Raw genomic sequence first — 7,082 nt, forward strand, 5'->3', positions numbered from 1 at the left:
TAACACTCCTTTTAACCATTGATGCCACAATGCTTCTGATATTCTAAATAACACTCCTTTTAACCATTGATGCCACAATGCTTCTGATATTTTAAATAACACTCCTTTTATTATTCCTTTTTGTTTTCATCAGGTGGTCAGGGCGCTCGACTAGCAATATGCGGGTCGCGGGTTCGAATCCCCGTCCCACCAAACATGCTCGCCTTTTTAGCCGTGGGAGCGTTATAATGTGACGGTCATTCCTATTATTTGTTGGTAAAGGAGTAGCCCAAGAGTTGGCGGTGATGACTAGCTGCCTTCCCTCTAGTCTTTCACTGCTAAATTAGAGACGGCTAGCGCAGATAGCCCTCGTGTAGCTTTGCACGAAATTCAAAACAAAACAAACCTTCTTTTCCATACTTTTCATTTTCTTAACTCGTATTTATAGCTTTACAAATCAATAAACCTAACATCTGAGATTAAAAAAATTGAGCAAATAAACAAGAAAGACTGACACATTAGCGTCAAGAAAGAGAATGACAGTTAAAAGTGACTATATATGTCAAAAGCCAAGATGAAATTATAAAAAGTCCCAGAAGATATATAAAAACGATATGAAAAATGATGAGGAGAAAAAACACGACTAGAATTTTTGGAGAGTGTGGAATAGATAGACGGGACAAGTAAATAACACAAACATAACTAAAAATTTTAGTCTTAATATCATTTGTCGTTGTAGAAAATATCCAGAGAAACATGAATCCTAAAATTACTATTAAACAATTCATAAAATGCAAGAATGTTGTTGAGGTGACCAAAAACAGGTAAGGAGAAAATTTGATGACGCTCAGTTCTGTCAGTTGTGAGTGATATACGACTTGCAGCTGTTCAAGAAGCTTCACATGCCAAGATTGTCACAGAACACACACACTAAAAGAGAAAGAGAGAAAAAAAAAAGAAAAAGAGTACAGATTGCACTGTTCCTTCATTACAAAAGAGAACGTGGGTGAAGAACCTTCTATAGGCGTGGGAAGCCAAATTAAAGAACTTTCCAAGAAAAAAAAAAAAAGCTAGCACGTTTGACACTCCTACTCCAGCTATCGCAACCATTTCTGGAGTCTCATGATTTATCAACTAGCTTTTTAACCAGCCCGGCATGGCCAAGTGGTTAGGGTGCTCGACTCGCAATCTGAGGATTGCAGGTTCGAATCCCCGTCCCACCAAACATACTCGCCCTTTCAACTGTGGGGCGTTATAATGGTACGGTCAATCCCACTAGTCGTTGGTAAAAGAGTAGCCCAAAAGTTGGCGGTGGGTGGTGATGATTGGCTGCCTTCCCTATAGTGTTTCACTGCTAAATTAGGGACGACTAGCGCAGATAGCCCTCGTGTAGCTTTGTGCGAAATTCAAACCAAACCAAAACCTTTTACCTAACCTATGATGATAGACATATACCATGGGAAGCATAGAAGACTAATACTATGGTTGAGTGATGGACAATGAGCTATCCATCTTATTGGTCAACTGAAAGAACCAGCCATAACATTGATGAGCAATATTATATACATATATGAATTAAAACAAATTAAAATGATCGCTGTGATTCATCATTTAAAGAGTTGGATTACATTAATATTGGTGAGAAGCATCTCAGCACTTCTGCTCAAAATTAACTATCAGGGCATCTGGTGTTGACCCATCTGGTATTGGCTATTAATAATCCATAAGCTAAAAGGTTTAATCTCCCAAGTTCAGAGTAGTATCACAAAATATTGAAATATTTCAAGAATAGTAATATATTTTGCTAAAGAAAGGTCTGGAGTTCAATTCCCCGCAATGGGCAGAGTGCATGTAACCTGTTGTTTAGCTTTGCACTAAGAAAACAGCGTCAGCTACGGACAGTAAACAGCGATATTATACTACAAACTAACGAAGAACTTTTTTTGTTGTTGTTGTTGTGATCAGTGCGAACTTAGCTGTAACCGCAAATTAGATAAAGCTAATTCACGGCCAAAAATAAAAGTTTTGTAGATCGCATTGTTAATACTTCTATAGAACAAAGATTGAAAAGGACGTATAGTGACATGCTATTAAATTTCAATTCGAATTAACTGAACTAAAGAAGCACAATGCAGCTGCTGGAATGAATACAGCTACCCCATTCGGGCCCAGGATGCTTGAAAGGGGAGTTCTAATTTGTGAGATGAAAAGCCAACACATATTGTGCGAAACATAATCAGCATACTAATGGGGTCTGGGAGTAAGCGACTATGTCAAGCCAGAAAATTCAAGTGCTTCATCAGAAGAATGTAGACTATGTATAAAACGTTAAATACCACAAGCCGCTGCGCTTTAACTATATAAGCATAATATTTTTACATCACAAAAACAGGGAGTTCGGCCGAACCCCCTCGAACACTCCTGTGTAGGTGCGTCCATTTCAGGTTAGAAAAATTTACTATTTGGGAATTTGCCCTCGCCTTAATGGGACCATATAAGCAAAAACTATAACATGCGCAATTGAACATTAGATATACAGCAACAATTACTCATACATAAGTCCCCTCCCCCAATAATAGAAATCATTGTTTACATACGAAACTAAAAAGTGGGTTGAAACAAACCACAAGTAAAATCTACCCCTTAGAGATTCCTCTGTTCAACATGATGTGTGGGTGATACACGAAGAAGAGATGTACATCTTAGAGACAGACCTTAAATGGTCTTAAATGGCTTTCTGATATGCAAGGATGAATTCCGACTGTATTCTGATCAGCTGCTTTCAATGAGGATGAACTTCTTTTAACTATCCAACAAATAACTGTTATTCCATTTGGTCACACAAAAACAATGAAAGATCTAGTGAAGTTTAGTGTATTATTGAACCAAGCAGTCATTTATATTGATAGACAGAACATGAGAGATTAAAACTGTCTGTTTGTCAGATATAAAAGACTGTTTAGTGTAGGTAGTATTATTAATTAATTAATTTTGTGTTTGTAATTCATTGATGTGGAAGCTATCGAACGTAGTGTTTGAAATCCATTGATATCGAGGCTATGGAGATTTCTATAAGGCCTAAGTGGTGGACGTATAAATAGCTGCTGCCAGACGAGTAGAAACAGAGAAAAAGTAGAGTCACGTAAAAGAGAAGTTCGGTCAGAGAAAAGTTTAAAAATGTAAAGTTAACTGTCGTGGGAGTGAATGGCCTGACGGTTGATATGATAAAGTGAGATTAACAGTTTGAAAGAGATAAGGAAAATAATTTGTCTCGTCAAAGGGTGTTATAAACTAATTGAACCCACCTGTGTGAACTTTGACAAAAGGCAGACGATTATTGGAAGTACGAAGAGCAGACGATTATTGGATGTACGAAAAAGCAGATAATTATTGGAAGTTCAGGATACAACTGCAGTAACTCACGTGACAACATAAGTGAATTATACACGGATACTATTGCGATAAAAAATAGAAAAATAGTTCGGCTTGTCAACTGAATTCTAGAGCAATTGAATTAGCCTAAGTGGACTTTTGACAAGAAGAAGAGAACTATATTGTGTTTAAGATACAACAATGATATCCATTGTGTAAATAATTTTGTACATACATTTAACTTGTTTCGAATACACATAGTATTTTAAAAACAAGTGGAGTGCTTGCTGTTCGTTTATTGTCGAATTTATCGCCAACAAGTCACAGACACCTACTGTAGAAGAATCCTCAGCTCAACAAACCCATACATTTACATCAATATATATATATACAACCAAAAAGTAGTTACCGACACTCTTGAAACCCAAAAATGTAATATTTACATTCTAGCATATTCAAATAACTTGAAGCATCCTATTAACAACTATATCCACTTTGCCCAAAACGCTCAAACAAGCCAGTCCCAATATGCAGAGATGGTATAATGTCTGGGTTCCAGAATGCTAAAAATGCTTATTTATTGAACCAGAAGATAAGGAATAGATACATCTCCAAACTTTAGTTGGCACTGATAACTCATATCCAATAATAGTAAAGAGGACCAATGATGTATTATACTTCAGATAGAAGCCATTAATTCAAAGGTTGATCACTGAGAAGTTCGCTTATTGACTATCTCCAAAAAAAAATAAATAAATAACCTGCTATGTAACTCTCACATCATATCTTTGAGAATTTAACTAAAGACGCAGAAGTGAAGCTAAACTATCAGTGAAGAGGATATACTACCAGCTACCTGGATCCTGTCGATGAAAACTTGACCTTGTGTGTCAGTCCCAGTGACGATAATAACCCACTACTAAAGACTTCTCCACTCCATCATTCATGACGATTGAAAATAAAACTTTCAAACAGGTTTAATTCCTGAATGAGTTAAGAAGTTTCATATATTATAGTCACTTAATTTGTTCAAGGAATTTTATATTTTAAAAAACGGCAATAAAAATTAATATAGTATATTTGCAAAGTTTTTAACAGATATTATGTCGTTTCATGGTTATGTAATGGTTTCTATTGTTTAGTGGATTTATTTGCATTATTCACTAAAACGACGAGTGTAAAATCCAGTCAATTTATACTGATGATAAGGAAAGCATTTTATTTCTTCGATTACAAGTTGTATAAATTGAAAGGTTTTATGTAATCAACAATAGATATAACTTCATAAATAATAAATGTATAAAAAGAAATTCCACTTTATAGTTTCATATCATTTGTACTTCGTTACAAATACAAACTCAACTATATATATCACTAATATTAACTGTCTGACAGCAATAAACTGACTAAACATGCATTATTACTCGATCAACAGCCTCACCCGGTAACTGTAGCTTAAACTAACTCTTTATATCTGGTTCCAACTTTTCTAAAACTTTAAAGAATATTCCATACACTGAGTTATGTGCTAATCACATGACGTCGAACCTCCCTCTGGCCAATTAACAATACAAACATGTAAATTAAAAACATAGCCTAGAACAGTACTATAAACATTTGCTGATTAATTCTTAAATTACAATATTAGATGTTTTGTATGGTAGCGTCAAAGGAGCCATTGTATCATTTAGAAATGTACAATAAATATTGGGTAGGTTTTATTTGTTTAAATCTAGCTTTCTAGACTACTCGTCTTGGTTTACTGAATAAAAGTTTTCTTGTTTCATAAAATGTAAGTTTTTCTTTCGTTCTTTGTTTCTAAGCACAAAGGTACACAACGGACTATCTGTGCTCTGCCCACTAAGGGTATCGAAACCCGATTTATAGCATTATGAGCTCACAGACTTACCCCTGAGCTACCGTGAGGGAGGACAGTAGGTAAACTTGGGTCAACATTGATTAGTGACGACTTGGTAGGAAATTGTTAAATCAACAATCGGCTGATTTATTAAATGTACATGACAATCTATGATCTCTCCGTTTTATTAAATCGCCGTTTAGATTTATAAATTACAATGTATATGTCGAATATAAATAAGTAATTAAAAAAAACGAAGAGTATATTTGTAATTTTTCGCTCACATTTTATAAATCGACATATAACAAAGATTACAAAATCGCTACGTTTTATATATATTACTGTAAAGCGTTCTATCATTGGGCGGGTTCTTTACGATAACGATAACAAATTAATTTATTCCTTCAATAACTGGTAGGCCTAACTTCCTCAAACAAAGTTTCCATAGAAATTATGAAATAAATTCGCCTAACTCACAAATAAACTTACTCGAATAATTTCCTCGCTAATAAATCAATAACAAAAACTCTGACTCACTACTGAATCACTGTCTTAACTCACTAACTGACCCTGAACTGAATACTTCGCTGCTTCTGGTATTTAAATATACTGTTATTTTATCCTAGTACAGGAAGCTACATATTGCGTCATCATGACGTAATGACATGCTCCCTCTAGCAAACAAACATCTAGATTACACTATTAAAAATATAGCTTACAACAATATTTATATTTCTGGAAGATGATGTTTCGAGCTAGCGCGCTTCGTCACATCGCAAAACTTTTAAAGTTCTAAGCTTTATTATTTTACGAAAAGCGTTAGCTCGAATCGTCATTTTCAAGAAAAAATATATATCAAACTTGGCGATTTTGTAACGAATTCTTTGATTTCTGTCTCTTTGTCGCCAATGCGGTTAACTATATATTACTACAATGTAAATTTAATATATTAACAACTACATTTCTCAATAATTTTGTCAAATTACAGATATTAGCGACATTTATAAGCTGACTAGTAGATTTATAATTTCCTAGGATGAAAGGACCACGAAGTCTGAAATGTATAAATTGCACAATTTGGCTTAGATTGCAAACAACTTAACTCAAATTTCAAAATTACACTTCTCACTTCATATAGCACCAGTAACATAGTTAAAAGTATTTATTGTTATCGTATTTACTACGTGTTCCTCGAGTACTGGCTATAAAGTTTCGTAAGCTATACAAAAGAGTTAGAAATAAGTTTGGTTTTAATTTCGCGCAAAGTTACTCGAAGGCTATCTACGCTAGCCGTCCCTAATTTAGCAGCGATAGACTCGAGGGGAGGCAGCTAGTCAACACTACCCACCGCCAACTCTTGGGTTACTCTTTTATCAACGAATAGTGGGATTGGCCGTAACATTATAACGCCCCCACGGCTGAAAGGGAAAGCATGTTCGACAACGGGGATTCGAACCCGTGACCCTCCGATTGCGAGTCGAGCGCCTTAATCATCAGGCCTATTAGAGGTAGTGATTACGTCACATGAAAAAATAGTTGACTTTTTTCTTTCTTTTTCTTTTTTTTCAGAAAAGAAGATCCGTTATTAAATATTGTTTTAGAATTTTAAAACCAGAAACTGTTTTGTCGGCATTTTTCAAATATAACATTCACGTGCTATAAGTGGTGTATCCTAATATGTTTACTCCCAACGTAAAAAGTTGTGACTGTATTTCTTGTTTTTGGCATCCATGAAGTAGAATTTCAAAATTTCGTGTTCGACTTAACAAATATTGTGTAGATATGTAAAACAAATTCAAAAATGTTAATAAATTATTATTTATTTATCGCTACATCTATGACTTGTTAGTTAACTTAATCCCACAACAACAAC

At 34.8% G+C, this 7,082-nt stretch overlaps 1 protein-coding gene across 1 annotated transcript in view; it reads right to left on the reverse strand.

Moving 5' to 3' along the window:
* Window positions 1–3,311, reverse strand: part of LOC106471964 (zinc finger protein 704-like) — a 42,220-nt gene extending 38,909 nt beyond the window's left edge. The window contains exon 1 of the mRNA XM_013932592.2: window positions 3,285–3,311. The gene's annotated coding sequence lies outside the window, so the exon portion shown is untranslated. The remainder of the gene's footprint in view (window positions 1–3,284) is intronic.
* Between the last annotated feature and the right edge of the window lie 3,771 nt (window positions 3,312–7,082).

This window comes from Limulus polyphemus, unplaced genomic scaffold (assembly GCF_000517525.1).
Source record: "Limulus polyphemus unplaced genomic scaffold, Limulus_polyphemus-2.1.2 Scaffold4992, whole genome shotgun sequence".
In the NCBI taxonomy this organism is placed as follows: Eukaryota; Metazoa; Arthropoda; class Merostomata; order Xiphosura; family Limulidae; genus Limulus; species Limulus polyphemus.